General features: G+C 53.7%; 1 protein-coding gene across 3 annotated transcripts in view; it reads right to left on the bottom strand.

The window, feature by feature from the left end:
* VANGL2 (VANGL planar cell polarity protein 2) overlaps window positions 1–3,415 on the bottom strand; it is a 38,520-nt gene extending 35,105 nt beyond the window's left edge. For all 3 annotated transcript variants that reach the window (XM_024205577.3, XM_024205578.3, XM_024205579.3), the window contains exon 1: window positions 3,115–3,415. The gene's annotated coding sequence lies outside the window, so the exon portion shown is untranslated. The remainder of the gene's footprint in view (window positions 1–3,114) is intronic.
* Window positions 3,416–15,533: the final 12,118 nt, after the last annotated feature.

Raw genomic sequence — 15,533 nt, 5'->3', positions numbered from 1 at the left:
CAGATCACAAGAGCGATACGCTCCCTTCGCACGGCTGCAGACAACCACACAAAGGGCAGGACAATGACGAGTCAGGCCCCTATTGGACCCTGTCAGTGGGGTGCCATATAGGACAGGGGTCCACCTCACATGGAGCCCTTTGCAGGGGCAGGCCCTAAATAAGCAGCACAGCAGCCTGCAGGATCCCCAGGTCTAGGCACACAAGCAGCCTATTTGCTCTCCTCCCGCTCCCACGATTCACGCAGCCCATGTGCCTTTGGCAATGGATTCACCTTCATAACTCCCTGCTTTGCATCTCCACAGGATGAACCTTACAGTCGAGCTCCAAGACCCCCCCCCCCCAGAAGATCAGAGACCCATGGCGCTGCACGCACAGTGAGACACTAAGAGCCCCAAGGAGCTTCCATTTGAAAGAGACAAGCCCAGCAAAGGGCAGGAAGGGAAACTGAGGCACAGAGGGCACAGCAGGGCAGCGGCAGAGTTAGGAACTGAACCCAGGTCTCCTGACTCCCAGGCCAGTGCCCTACCCTCTAGACCATGCAGCCACTCATAGAAGGCTCACCATTTCTCCCCTCTAATACGCCACACATCTCCTCTCCGCAGCGCACTTGGTGGGACCCTCGCTGAGCCATGAGACTCCACGGCTCCCTGCCTTTGCAGGTTCTTCGCCTCCCCAAGGCAGGTAACCGGAGCTCTGCGTTTGATTTAACAAGCGTTCAGGGGCACTGGGACACTGGGTCTTGCTGGGGTGCTGAGAACCACTGAACCAAACTGTAAACCCGGAACAGGATGGAAACCACTTCCAGCCAGGCTGCCCCCCTAGTTCCAGCCCCCCTGCAAGCCTTGGTCATCTCTCCTCTGCATGAACGCGCACCAAAGCCAGGGCTTCACCCCACACGGATCCATGTGCAATTCAGCTTCACCTACAGCTCACTAGCAATGCCACAAGCACGGAGCTCTTCCAGGCCAGGCCAGGGTCACTAGTTCTCCCCCGGAAAGCAAATTCCACCCCATGCTCGTAGGTTTAATAGAAGAATCACTGAGTGACGTTCTCTGGCCTGTATAATGCGTGAGGTCAGGCCAGATGATCCGACGCATCCCTTCCAGCCTTGAAATCCATGAAGTAAAGTTCAGTAGAGTTTTGCTTGAAGGCCTCTGACATCACTTGAACCCTGGATTACTATTCTTCCCGTCAGCAGCACCACAAACGAAACACCCCAGGCAACCAGGCTCCCCTGAGCCTCCCAGCCAGGAAAGGAGCCATCTCCTCATCGAAATGAAGTCATCTGTTCATTAAGTCAGAGGGATTCGGAGCCCAGAGCAGCAGTAACTCCAGGGGAGTCGCGCTGGTGTTAAGGGAGATCAGGATCAGCTCCGGCTGCCTCCGAGCCCAGATCAGTCCCAACACAATCCAGAACTGCTGTGATTAAGCAATAGCCAACCCCAGCGGCCCGGTGAAGCTAATTTTTTTTTAAACCTCCTCTTCAGTTATTACTTCAAGGCCTGAAGGGGAAATCAACTCCCACCCCCTTCCAGGATGAGAAAAGCTTCCCAACCCAGACAGAGACCTGGGGCCGGATTCTGGTCTCACACCTGGGGTAAATCGGGAGTAACTCCTTAGTAGTTAACTTTGGTGCACCGGAGTAGGGCTGGTGCAAGCAGGATGAGAATCCAGCCCCTCGCTCTCACCGATCCGGGCGAGCGAAGCTGCCAGAGGGAAGCATGACAGGCGGATCCCAGTGAATGTGACTGGGAGCATCAAACATTCACACCTCTCCCCACCCCCAATCAAAACTTATTTTGCTACTGCCTCAAAAAAGGGGACTATCACCCCGGGTGAAAAAGCTACAAAGTCCCCCAGCCTGCCCCAAATCAAGGTGATATTAGCCCAATCGCCAGGCCAGGTCAGGTCACCATCTTTCGTTTGCACAAATCCTGCAATGATACCTGAGGCTACTAGGGTTTTCTGAATTTGCACCAGCTCTGAGAAATTCCCCCTCTGCACCACAGGGGCATTCAAGTCTTGTCTAGACTGGGGAGTTCTTGCACTGATTTAGTTACCCCAATGCAAAGCCCTAGTGTAGACACACTAGCGCTAGTGTAAAAAAAAAAAAAAAAAAGGGCAATTTACACCAGTGATGGCTTACCCTGATTTCACCTGGATGGGGGCACACCACTGTTTACACCAGCGCGTGCCACTTTTTGCACTCGTGCAGCTATAATCATGCACAGACCAGCCCTACACCGCATGGCTAACCCAGACATTAAAACACACCCAGCTTTTCTGTATGGGGGGAGGGTCTCAAACACCTCCTCGTTTTTCCACCTGGCAGGCACTTAAATTCACACCATGAATTTCACATTTCATTTTTCCAGGGCAAATTATTTTTAAATCAAAGCCTCCCCCCCAAAAAATGACCTAGGAATATACTCAGACCACGTCCCCCCTCCTCCCCTGATCCCCTGTGTCCCCACTTTGATCCCTCCAGCCTCACCTACAATGCATGTGGTATCTATTCCACCCGGGGGCGGGGGGGGCACACAATATAAGGGTGGTTTTGATCATTCAAAAGGGACCATGCAGCCTGCAGATAACCCCCCTCTTGAAAATGCTCCATCTGCACAGGCCAGGGAGCGAGGAAATGAGCCATGTACCATGTCCCCCCTCCCGTACAAACAAAATAAACCACACACACACATACACAGAAGAGGTGGGAAATAAATAGCAGCCCACTTTTCATCTGATCAGGATCCCTCCTTAAAAAAAAAAATCTTTCCCTCTCCATCCCCCAGCTCTTCCCCACCGCATGCATTCCCCACCTGGCCACAGCCCCAGGAAAGTCCCTGGCTTCTAAGGCCTTTTTGTGTTGGGGGGGAGGGGGGGAGAAGCAACAATTAAAATCATGCCCATGATACAAGCCCACAAACAACCCACCCCCCGTGTTAAGGACGAAGCTCCTCTTGTAAACCTTCCCCGCCATTCCCAGCCCCCCCCCCTCCTGCGTGGGGCTCACCCCGACCATGGGAGAGCAGGAGCCGCTCTGCATTTTCGGGGGGTGGATGCAAACTTTGATCCGACGCTCAAGCCGGCTTCACACCGTGTTTTTCACTCACCATTGCAGCGCCCAGCCCAGGCAGCGGCCAATTCGATTCCAACGCAGGGCGCAGTTTCTCTTTTGTATCTTCCTTTGCCTTTTGTTAGCTCCCCACCGCCCTCCCCACACACACACACACAACTGAATTGTGGGCTTTGTCTCCCTCCCCACACACACACACAACTGAATTGTGGGCTTTGTCTCCCTCCCCACACACACTTTCTTCCTCGCAACACCAGCAACTGGGAAAGCAAAAAGCGTCGCTTCCCAAACCCCCCCGGCGCAAATCCACGGGAAATGCCCGACGTGTCCCAGGCTGCGGCTCCCCGCACTTGGAGCCGCCTGCGAAAGGTTACAAATAAAAAACTCCGGCTGGGAAATTGCAGATTCCCCCGGCCAGCCTGCGTGTGTGTGTGTGTGTGCGTGTGTGTGAACTCCAGTCCCGGAGCCCGGCCCCCCCAGGCTGTTCTAGGAACCGGTTCCCTCTCCCTCCAGCGCTCCCATTGTCTCCGAGATGAAGTTCCCAGAGCCCCCCCGCATTTTGTTGTAGTGTGTCGGTGTTAAAGGGAAAGAGCAGGCGACGGGGGGAGGGAAGAGCAGTGTCTAGCAGCTTTCGGTTTTTGTAAGATCCCTGGCAGAGGAAGGGGCCATCCAGCCCTCCCAGATTTCAGCTGGGGGGGGGGGACTGAAATTATTGCACGCGACTTTCCTGTGATTTTCTCACAAGCAAGAGGGGAGGGGGAAGGAGATGGATTCCTAACCTGGCGCAGTCCCTGGGCATCGGTGTGTCCAGCCTGCTGCTTGGTTAAGTCCCTTGAGGCTTGGAGGCGAAGGGGGACGATGGGGGTAAAGCCACAGAGAGAGACCCCCCCACAGGCTGAAAATAATGACTGATGGCAGAAAATAAGGGCCCCGATCCTGCAAATATTGACTCTGGCTGCGTGACTCCAATGGCACCACTCGGGGCTTTAGAGTGACCAGACAGCAAATGTGAAAAATCAGGGTGGGGTTGGGAGAATAGGAGCCTATATAAGAGAAAGCCCCAAATATTGGGACTGTCCCTATAAAATCAGGACATCTGGTCACCCTACATGGCTTCTGTCCTGCAAAGGGAGCCATGGAGACTGACCCCATGGCGTGCTGGGCTAGTTTGCAGGTTCGGGGGCCCCTGGATTCAATCAGGGGCTTCAGCTGTTCCATTCATTTCTGTTTTGCAGGGTCAAGCCCAATCCTGCAAGTCCTTCCCCCAGGGAGCAGCCTTGGCCCAAGCACCTAGTTCCATTAGTCTGGGCTCTGATGCACCCGTCCCTTGCCCTGAACTTTGGGTCATCCTTTGCAGCAGGGAGTGAGGGCCAAAGTGGGTGTAGACGCCCCCAGATCAGAGAGGTTGTATTCCACAGCCAGTGTGTGCTGGTGTACATGACTGGGCAAAAAACCAGGGCAGCTGTGCCATGCTGACCGAAGGGCCAGATTTACTCATGGTGCTTGCAACTCCCCTAGTTCTCAATGGGGGGATTCTCCATAGTTCTCAATGGGGGGCAATGGCCATTGTTCTCAATGGGGGGATTCTCCATAGTTCTCAATGGGGGGCAGTGGCCATTGATATCAATGGGGGGATTCTCCATAGTTCTCAATGGGGGGGCAATGGCCATTGTTCTCAATGGGGGGATTCTCCATAATTCTCAATGGGGGGCAGTGGCCATTGATATCAATGGGGGAATTCTCCATAATTCTCAATGGGGGGCAGTGGCCATTGATATCAATGGAGGGATACTCCATAATTCTCAATGGGGGGCAGTGGCCCTTGTTCTCAATGGGGGGGATTCTCCATTGTTCTCAATGGGGGCAATGGCCATTGTTCTCAATGAGGATTCTCCATTGTTCTCAATGTGGGGAATTTTTAGGGTTTTTTTTCCATTTTCATTGGAACTGCTCACAGAAAGATGTGGCTGGTTGGTTTTTGGTGTGTGTGGGGGGGGGGTTAATGTAAACCTGAACATTTTACAGTTCTCTAAAACAAACCAATTTTTTAAGCAAAAACGTGAATCTTTGACCGATGGCGTCTGGTGTGCCAGGCCCCCCGATCTCGGTGGGGTCTCTTGGTGCCACTGTGCTACTTACCGCAATAATAAATCAATCATTCCTCCCGACATCCTCCGTTGGGTAACGCACAGGAAAGCAGGAGGGATTACACTTGTTCTCAATGTCAGTGCCGGGAGGAAAACCCAGCTCTCCTGAGCTGCGCCCTAACCACTAGGCCCCATCACCTCTTTATGCTTTTGTTGTTGTTGTTGTTACTGAGGGTCCTGTATTCAAGCCCAGCCAAAAGGTGATGTGTGGGGTTGTTACATTCGGAAAATTCCCCCTCTCCCCACTTCACACATGTTCCATTATTTTTATAGAGACAAAAATTATGCTTGGTCTGAGACCACACTAACTCATACCACACGGGCCGTCGGATGACAACCGATTGTGAGCCGTGCTAGAGTGAATGTAAAACCGTTGTTAGAAGCTCCAAGTCCCGGTTACTTATCCCCTGAACCATGCATACGCTCTCCTCCCTCCCCGCGGGCACCTGAACTGACAAATTGCAGCGAGTCCTAAGGAGATTAGCAGAAATGATGAAAGGTTGGAGAAATGAGCGCTCCAAGGAGGTGGCACGGGAGAGCTAGAACGGGGGGGGAAGACACGTTCGCTGTCTATAAACTCATAACCAGATCTTAGGTAGTGGCTGTCCCTTACAGTTATTTGCTTGAGAGGACAGCTGGGGGAATTAGGTTGCATCTCAAGGAAACCTTTATTTTAGAAAAAAAACATGACACTAGTGCAAGGGAAGTTTGGAATAAATTCTCTGGGCTGAACCTAGGCACCAGCCTACCCCCACTGGGACGCAGAAGGACATCAGTACATTGCTTGAGGGGAGCTGATAATTACGCCAGACCCAGAACCTACCCTCTCCCTGCAGGGGGCGCTGTAGTGTGCAGGATGTGAGCATTGGCTGTGGGGAGCAACACCAGTTCTGGTCACTTCCAGCAGGGGGCGCTGTGGGAGCGAGGCAGGAGCCCAAGCTGTGTGTGGGGAGGGCTCCCAGATACTCCAGTTCCAGCCTCTCCCAGCAGGGGGTGCTATAGAGACCAGGACAAGAACTTTGGATTGGGGGGTTCCCAGCTACCTGCTTCTCCCAGCAGGGGGTGCTGTGGAAAGCAGGGTAGTAGTGCGGGCTGTGGGGGGAACTCCCAGTTACTCCAGTTCCAGCCTCTCCTGGCCGGGTGTTGAGCAAAGATGGAAAAGCTGAGGGCACCTGCTGCCGTTACGGGCCCTGCTAATGCACGTTAGACATGGAGGTAATAGATGGAGGCCGGCATGGCAGGATTGAGACAAATAGATGTGTAGGTAACAGAGATGAACAGAGGGGTGTGTAAGATAGATAGATAGATAGATAGATACAGCGGGTGGATGGGGATAGATAGATAGATAGAGGGGGTGTCTGGGGATAGATAGATAGATAGATAGATAGAGGGGGTGTGTGGGGATAGATAGATAGAGGGGGTGTATGGGGATAGATAGACAGATAGAAGGGGTGTCTGGGGATAGATAGATAGATAGATAGATTAGATAGATGCCAGCACCTGGATGGACAGAAGATACACGTAATATACGATATACATGTGTATATGTCTATAGGCATAGGGAGAAAGCTGGCAAAATTACAGGCCCCAGCTAGGCAGCGGAGAGTCATAGGGAAGGTGGGGGTACGGGTTAGAGGGGTAGATAGGGGTGTTTAGGTGACTGATAGGCCGACAGACGCAGCGGCGTGCTAGGCCCTGGATAGGTGGATACACACTGTGCCTGGGTGTCCCCACATGTACCCTACAGAGGTCCCCCTACTCCTTCCATCTCTCTCTCCCCAGCTGGATATTAAAGGAGGTGGGGGCGGGGGAGATGACAGGAATCAGCCGTGGGAAAAGCCCATTGAATCATCCTGCTCTGGCCACGTGTGCCCGCCCCATACCAGTCACCCCTCCGCTCCAGCCCAGGTCGTGGGGCCAGCTTCCCCGTCCCCAGCATACCAGTTGCCCACCACGCCACGTTTGCCAGCCCGTCAAGAGACATTTGGGACCCTGGTAAATTGCGTTCGTGGGGCCCCAGCCCCTCACATTTCACTTTAGTTACACAGATGTTACAGACATTTGGGGGGGCCCTGAGCTCGGAGCCTGGGTACAATTGTCCCCCCCTTTCAGTCCTGCGCACAGAGCCCGGAGATGGCTGGCTTTGTTCCCAGCAGCCAGGCTGTTCGGAGCAGGGGACCAGCAGCACTGGAGCCCGGGGAGGGGGCTGCCCAGAAGAACCCCTTGGCCCTGCTTGGAGGATCAGTGGGGAGACCGGGCAGCACAAAGCCCCTGTCCAGCCCCTCACCCCATCCATCCGTCAGCCTCAATCACAAGCTACAACCTCCGCCTTCCCGGCCACTTTTATTCAATGGGACAGGCCCGAGGGGGGGCGGAGCTCGTCTTCCCCCACCCCCACCGACCAATCCCCAAGCGAGCCTGGCTCGGCCCCACGCCATTGGTGGGATTTAAATGGATTGGTTTCTCTTAAAGGGGAGTAGGAGGAGATGTGGAGGGGAGGGATGGGGAAGAGGAAGGCGTGAGAGAGGGGGAGAAAAGATGGGGGGAGCTCAGGAAGGGTGGGGGCAGGGGAGAGCGAGGCAGACAGAAGGGGCAGACAGATGGGGAGTGGGTGGAAGAGGCGGATTGTGTCAGCAGCCCAGCCCCCCTTATAAACGGAGCACCGGGGCCGGGGGGGGGGAGGGCTTCTCAGCCTGGGCACAGAGTCTGGGCCGATGGGGCTGGGCTGGCAGGGCAAATGAGGAGATGCCACAGGCTTCCCCCCCGCCCCAGCTGCCTCCTGTCCAACCCCATCCATATCCATTGCTCTGCGTCATTTGTATCAGACAGTCCTTGATACAAAGAGCGCACAGTGTAACAGACGAGGCAGGATCACTATCCCCAGCCAAGGGGAAACTGAGGCACAGAGCGACAGCGAGCTGGGAGCAGAGTCACAAGAAAGCTCAGTGCGCTGGGTGGGCATAGTGCCTTGGAGCATCGGGCCCTTGCTACCCAACAGCCCTTGGAGATTGTCTGGGGAGCCGGACGTGGCTTCCCACAACCCAGCTGCCCCGTCCCAGCCGCTCGCTCGGGAGGCGGAAGTGATTAATGGGCCTGTCAAGAGAACTCCCAGCCAGCTGGGATCCTCAGCAGCGGCGCCGCCCTCTGGGGAGGGGCTCGTTGTTCCGCCCCGTGATTTTACACGGATCCCCCACCTCTCCCAGCGGCGCGGCCCCCTCAGGGTCGGGGAGTGCTCCAGCAGGCAGCTGGGCCCAACCCCATCCCCAGGGACAGAGCGCCAAGGTCGAACTCCTGCCTTCGCTTGTTCATGGGCCCCTCGGCCTGGGTGCTGTCAGGGCCACCGCGCTAGTGTCCCCTCAAACTGGTGTTTTGACCCTGACATCTCCAGCTTTCCTCCTTCCCTTCCCCCTACAGCTTCATCTCCTCCATACATCCAGGGAAACCGAGGCACAGAGCAGGGACGAGAGGTCATACAGGGAACCTGCTGCAGAGTAGGGGAGAGAACCCAGGATCCTGCTCACAGTCCCCTGACCGAACCCTTCCCTCTCACACCCCAGGTCGGAGCCCTTGAATCCTGCTCTAAACCACTAGACCCCACAACTTCCCAGAGCTGGGAGCAGAACTCAGGAATCCCCCCCACTCCCTGTTCCAGCCCCACACCCCTCGCAGAACTGCAAATCTTTTTTCTGTTCACAGCTCCTCTCTCTTCTCCAATCAATCATTAAAAAAAACAATGATCTTTTTACAGATGGGGAAACTGAGGCACAAAGCAGTGACATGGCTTGTCCCAGGTGATTCAGCAGGCAGGGACTAGAACCTAGATAATCTGAGCCCTTGGTCTACCCACTAGGCCACACGGCTTCCCAAAAACGATGTGGTGGCCTTTACCACGTGAAACGGCTGGTGGCTCCCAGCCCGGCTCCCGCGTCTCAGCAGAGAAGGGGCAAGTCTTGACTGAGGCCCAGAGACTGAGGCCCGGATCCTCACAGGTATTTAGGCCCATGGATATTAGGGGCCTAAAGAACTTTGCGGGTCTGAGTTACTAATGGGGGGTGTCTCTCCAGGGCAAGGCGGGAGCACGGTCAGAGGCCTGTGCTGCCCTGGTTTTGCGGATGGAGACGGGATTCCAGCTTCCAGCCTGGCCCATCTTCCCCCGGCACCATCGAAATATCCCGCCGGCGCCCCACCAGGGCAGCAGAGACCAGTGGGGTCCAGCGGGGCGGGCTGGCTGTGCTGGGAATCCCACTAGGCAGAGCGAGCTAAGGCCCAGGGTCACAGCAGCAAGGGCAGAGCCCTGCCCAGGTTGCAGATCAGGCAGTGGAGGACCCACAGTGCTGGTGACCGGTTCCCTCTTGTGGCCGAGAAGGAGAATTGCTATTAGGGCAGGTATAGGAGCAGCATGGTACAGGTTTATCCAGGCTGGCCAGAATCCGTCACTTCAGCCTGTCTCGGTGGGAGCCGCCCATGAGCATTGCTGCCCGGTTTCCCAGGAGAAATGGATTCAGTTCCTAGCTCTGCGACAGACTCCCCCTGGGAATCATCTAACGTCCCTTTGCTTCTCTTCCCAGTCATGGGATCACGGTACCCCCTGTCTATGTGTAGAGTAAGCTCTCTGGGGCAGGGACTGTGTCTTCTCATGTGTCTGTGCAGCACCCAGGACAACAGGGCCCTGATCGGTACTGAGGGCTCTGGGCACTGCCATGCTAGAAATAATCAGAATTTAAAATGATGGGTCACTGAAGGAGCTTTCGGTGGGCAAAGGACAGTCAGGGCTCCGGCTGGAATCGGAAACAGAGGGTCTGAGCCAGGAATTGAACTATGAACACCCCCCCCCCCCCCACACACACACACAGCACTGAAATTCAACGGGATCGGGAATAGAATTTTTTGACAAACTGTTTTTTGGCCCCCCAAAATGCCGATTCAGCAACACCCCAAACTGTTTGCAAAACAGGGTTTGTTTTGATGAATCTCCTGCCTGGAAGTTTTTTGGGGGGGGAAAGTTTAGAAAGTGTTGAAAGGTCCCGGTTTGTCGTTTTGGTTTTTCGAGCCAAACTGACTTTTTGTTTTGAAATTTTAGTAAATTTAGACTTAAAAAAAAAAGGTCAACACTGAAACAAGATGTTTTGAAATGATCCAAATGAGACGTTTCAATTGTCCAGACGGGAACAATTTTTGGTTTGTCGGTTTGCGGAAATCTGAGATTTTGACTTTTTTGGTCCCAGTTTGGGATGAGGAAAAATTCTGAAATCTCAAACCTTTTTCATGGGCTGGGAAACTGTTTCCTGCCAGGCCCAGGGAATCTGGCACCTCTAGCAGAGATGAGCTAAGTCCCATGTGCTTCGATCTCCAAGCTATGGACCATCTAGTCTGACCCCGATGATTCCCGCCATGGAGGATTAATTCTTCCCTACTGTGTACGTGACACTATGGAGCCCAGTAGCTAGTGGCTGAACTAATGTATTACTATTTAGACCAAGGGGTCTCCATTAGGGGCGGGGGGCAGGTTTCCGGGGGTCCTGATGACCCCGCTTAGCAGTGCTGAGTTTGTAAAGAAAGAGGGATTGGGGGTTTATGTTGCAGACCGTGCTCTCTGCCCTCAGGATCTCACACGCATGGTGGACGCCATAACAGAAGAGGTGCCATGAAAAGACGTGTTGGGGCTAAGCTCCTTTGCTTAGATGGGATGGGGTCACGATAGCAAACGCCTGACCCTTTGGAAAGACATTTCGGCTCAATTTAGAGTCTCTATCACGCCCCTTGGGGAGCTGATCCAATGGTTAATTACCCTCCCTGAAGCGGTACGTCTCGGGGTCCCTTTTTCCTTGTGCTCCCCATGTCGGCTGTAACCACCTGTTGGCTGTAATCTTCTTGTAAGTTCCTTGAGGCAGAGCCCATCTCTATATTTGTACAGCACCTGGCGCAGTGCTATATAAGTCATCAGTGGGGCAAGGCCAGGGGGCTCAGGACTCCTGGGTTCTTTTCCCGGCTCTGCCGCCGCCCTGGGCAAGTCTCTGTGCAGCTGTAAAAATGACGGTAGGCTGGCCGACCCTCGGAAAATGCTTTGAGATCTACGAGAGAGAGATGGTGAACAGTGTTATTATAAAAACAACGAGGCGTCCTTGTGGCACCTTAGAGACTAACACATTTATTTGGGCATAAGCTTTCATGGGCTAAAACCCACTGCATCAGATGCATGGAGGGAAAAATACAGTAGAGAGGTATAAATACACAGCACATGAAAAGATGGGAGTTGCCTTATGCCCAAAATAATGGGTTAGTCTCTACGGTTGTTTTGGCTGCTGCAGACTAACACGGCTCCCGCTCTGAAACCAGTGTTGTTATAGTCACCAAAAGGCCTGGCACTCAACAGAGACCTAGAGAGAAGGTGTCTCGTCTGAGAGGCCAGCAGAGGGCACTGCAGACTCAGAGCAGAGAGTCGGCCACCCCAGGGAATACTAGCCACACCTGCTAACCAAGGACACTGGAGAGTCATAGCTGAGGTCCATAGGGACCTGTCAGAAACAGGGGAGACGGGGAAGATGTCTCTGGGCTAGACTGGAAGAGGGGTCCCCTTCCTCCCCCAAAAAACAAATAGACGAGGGAAGGTCAGATCCTGCCCAAACTGACACCCCATTGGCCTCAATGGGGTGTGCAGGGGCGTGTCAGCACAGGATCAGTGTGTGTGTGTAATTCCATGGAGATCAGACCTGTGTGTGTGTGTGTCAGTTGCCCCCCCCCGCTAAACCCCCCCCCCCCCCCCCCAGTGGTGACGGAGGCAGGGAGCTGTGCAGACAATGCCGCTGGCTTTTCACAGGGAATTCAACAAATAATGACGGCATTTGGTTTTCACCAGGATTTCCCCTGAAACTATCTTTTCTTGAAAAAAGTCTTTGTTTTAAATATAAACCGCCCCCCCGCCTGTTTTTAGTTTTAAAAAAATTGGCTTGTGGCAAAAATGTTCTGTTTCCGAAAATAAAAAAATAAGGTACGGAAATGTTCTCGTTTTTAGTAAAAAAATAAATAAATAAAAAATACACCCCCAAACCCCTCTGCAAGTTTGGTGGGCAAATTTGCATTTTTCTGCCGAACTCTTCTTTGGGGAGAAAAAGTCATTTTGCATAAAACTCACTTTTCACTACAAAACTCTCAGCTGGCTCTAGACAGGAGGGGCCCGGCTCGGCCCTCCCTCGTTACCCAGCTGCGTTAATCGACATGCACAAGCCTTGTCACAAGGGAGCCCGATCTCAGCCCAGCTCCTCCTGGCCTGGGGGGCGGCATGGCAGCAGGAGAGGGGAATATACCAAGGAAGACCCTGATCATGCTCCCCTGCCACCACCAAGATGGGAAGAGGCACTTTTGCTGCCTACCCTGGCTCTCCTGATTCAGCACCAAGACAAATCTGCTCCGTGCTGGCCCCAGATCCTGGACAGAGTCCCTGGTTGCAGGGAAACTGAGGCAGAGCTTTAGGGTGAAGAGCATGTCCTGGATGGTTAGTAAGACACCCTCCCACTGTTGGCAGGCAGCAGCCCATGGCTCATGCCAGGCGATAAGCGCTGGGGAGATCATATAGCGGATGTTCTTGGAAGCAGCACACAAAATGCCAAACCTCCATCCTCAGGCCACAGCCCAGTGCACCCAGAGCCCAGTGCGGGAGGATGGAGCACACGGGGGTTCCTCTCTGAGCTCCCATCCCCTCTCCCTAGTCCTGTCTGTGCTGGGTGGGAACCTGGTCGACATACACCTTTCATTCTTGGCTGGGTCGTGGGGGCCCCAGATGTCGACGGCACTGCGACTCTGGCTGGGAGGACGAAGTGTGCAAACAATCCTGTGACTGCACCGGCTTCTCCTGGGGAGGCTGCACATTGACACACCTGGGTGCTGAGCCCCCGCAGAGGGGGCAAGGGCCTCTTCTAGATGCGGCGGAAGGACACGGAGGGGGAGAAACCACAACGCCGTCCCCTCGACTCAGACTGAGACGTGCCAACCAGCAAGCCGGCACGCAGATCAGATGCACCCGCTGTTGCAAACACACACGGATGCACAGCGGTGCATATGCAGACCGTCGTGCAAGCGTGTACAAGTGCACGGATGCAAGATAGACCTGCAAGTGCGCGCACACACACACACACACACACACACACACACTTCAGAATGCATATGGACAAGAGCTGTGCAGGAATTTCCCCCCACAAATTGCCAGCAAAGAACGCCGCTTTGTCAAACCCGAGACTGTTCCCAGAGAAGGGTCAGTTTGGTCTCTCGTTTCCTTAGGTCCAGGATGGAATTTCTGGTCAAAATGAGAATGAAAGAGCGCTCCCCCCGCCCCCACTGCTGCTCAGTGTAGACTAGTTAAGAGTCTAGTGGTCAGGGCACGCTCCTGGGCTCTCAGCAGGTTCAAGTCCCTGTTCTGGCTACTAGGACTCGCCACCCACCTGGTCTGGCTGCAAACTAGCTGCTGTTGCCTCGGTTTCCCTTTCTTGGGCTTGCCAGTAACTTCGCCGAAGGCTTTCACAGGTTGTTACAGCCCTTCTTGGATTCTGGGTTTATTAACCAAGCTCACAAGGAAACACCAGAACTTCCTCCTAGCTGCACCCCCAGCCCTGCGCCTGGGGGAGTCTCTCTGTATAGGGCAGCTCGTGCACCCTTCCAGCTCCACTGAGCCTCTGCCTGCTCTCTATCCAGCAGCAACTCTCAACACATCTTCCTCTGCTCTCCACAGGCCCCTGCTTTATCTTCTCCCCAGAGGCCTGGGTGTCTGGCCTGCCCTGGGACTCTGCTCATTGTCTCCACCTGGGGAGATGAGCTAAGTGGCTCACAGGTGGGGACGGGCCCATCGCTCCCTAAAAGGCTAGTCCCCCTGTGCCAGAGCTGTTCCCCTTCGTGTCAATAATGAACTGTTCAGTGGGTCAGCGAACGAATGAGAGACTCCGTAGCCTGGCGATTCAAGCAGGCCTGGGGGAGACCCAGGTTTGAGTCCCGGCTCGGAGCAGAGACTTGAGCCTGGGTTTCTGCTACCCACAGCGCTGCCAGCTACCCTGGGGTGCTCTTGTTGTCATGCTTTCCCCTAGAAAATGCCACAGGGTCTCCGCTCTCCGCTCTGTTCTGCACCAACACGAAAACAACCATCGAACCCGCAGCCTTTTGCATGAAGCGAAATTCTGGTTTTCCAGCCAGTCCTCAACTAGACACCGAAATATGGGTATGTATACACCCACCCCCAGACGTCCACACGCCCAGAAGCACGTATAGGCAAGTCCAGCCATGCTCTCCTAGACCCACAGGCCATAGGACGAGAGTGTGGACTGCGGAGAAAATCCTTGTGTGATCTCAAAAGGCGACAACATTTCCCCTCTCTCTAGCATCGTAGGATACAGCCTGGGGGACCCCCATTAACTATTCTGCCCTAAGGATCCACGCTGCAGTGTGCAAGCAGTGTGAGCTAATGGGTAGTGCGGGGGAGTCGGTGTCAGTCCTGGGTTTTGCCAGTGACCTACAGGATGATTTTTGCATAAGTCATTCCCACCTCCCAGCCCTGGTCCGCCTTGTCTCTTTGGGGCAGGGGCTGTCTCTCACTATGTGTATGTACAGCGCCTAGCACGATGGGGACCTGAGCTCAGTGGAGGCCTTGGGGTGCTAATGTAATTTGGATAATAATAGCACAGGGCAATCCTGGTTTATGGACAGAATTACCAGCAGCTTTTCATCCAGAATAGTGAATAGTGGAGCACCCAGAATTGACCTGCCTTTTGGATGATGGAAAACCAAGAGGGGAGATGACTTTTGGAAGGAGTTGAATTTGTCCGGGGTGCTTTATATGCTATGAAATGAGCTGGCATCAGTCAATTCTTAGGTACCACAGTGATGGGTGCTGGAGACAACCTACGATTACACACACAGAAAGACTGTTGGTGGGAGGAGAGATGCTACCCAGAGGTAGTCAATAGGTGGACCGTGCTTTTGAATGGCTGGATCCCAAAATCTTTTTATTTACTTATTAATTATTATTATTATTATCTCTGGAGTCTGGGCCTTGACTATACTTTGACCAAGAAATTTGGACCTTGACAAAAAGTCATTGACTACTCCTGTGATAGACTGACATACTACAGAGGGGAGGAAGGAGAGAGCCAGTGGATGGACACAGAGATAAAAACCAGATAGGTTATAACAGATAGATAATAACCTTACAGGTCAGATAGATACATACTTAGATAACCATTTTAAAGATTAGATAGATGTACAGCCCCTTATGATATTAAATAGATAGATAGATAGATAGATAGATAGATAGATAGATAGATAGATA

The sequence above is a fragment of the Terrapene carolina genome, unplaced genomic scaffold, assembly GCF_002925995.2.
Source record: "Terrapene carolina triunguis isolate 2854851 unplaced genomic scaffold, T_m_triunguis-2.0 Scaffold227, whole genome shotgun sequence".
Classification (NCBI taxonomy): Eukaryota; Metazoa; Chordata; order Testudines; family Emydidae; genus Terrapene; species Terrapene triunguis.
This window is presented reverse-complemented; position numbering and strand designations above follow the sequence as displayed.